This window comes from Rhincodon typus, chromosome 6 (genome assembly GCF_021869965.1).
Source record: "Rhincodon typus isolate 14 chromosome 6, sRhiTyp1.1, whole genome shotgun sequence".
In the NCBI taxonomy this organism is placed as follows: Eukaryota; Metazoa; Chordata; class Chondrichthyes; order Orectolobiformes; family Rhincodontidae; genus Rhincodon; species Rhincodon typus.
In genome coordinates, this window is record NC_063337.1 from 94,441,027 (window position 1) to 94,441,378 (window position 352).

The following is a 352-nucleotide window of genomic DNA, read 5'->3' on the forward strand; positions in this document are numbered from 1 at the left end:
CAGTACTGAGGGAGCGCTGCGCTGTCAGAGGGTCAGTACTGAGGGAGCGCTGCACTGTCAGAGGGTCAGTACCGAGGGAGCGCTGCGCTGTCAGAGGGTCAGTACCGAGGGAGCGCTGCGCTGTCAGAGGGTCAGTACTGAGGGAGCGCTGCGCTGTCAGAGGGTCAGGACCGAGGGAGCGCTGCGCTGTCAGAGGGTCAGTACCGAGGGAGCGCTGCACTGTCAGACGGTCAGTACCGAGGGAGCGCTGCACTGTCAGAGGGTCAGTACTGAGGGAGCGCTGCACTGTCAGAGGGTCAGTACTGAGGGAGCGCTGCGCTGTCAGAGGGTCAGTACTGAGGGAGCGCTGCGC

The 352-nt window shown here is 64.5% G+C and overlaps 1 protein-coding gene across 1 annotated transcript in view; it reads left to right on the forward strand.

The window, feature by feature from the left end:
- Nucleotides 1–352, forward strand: part of LOC109918807 (vitamin K-dependent protein S-like) — a 10,147-nt gene that overhangs the window by 4,415 nt on the left and 5,380 nt on the right. The window lies entirely within an intron of this gene.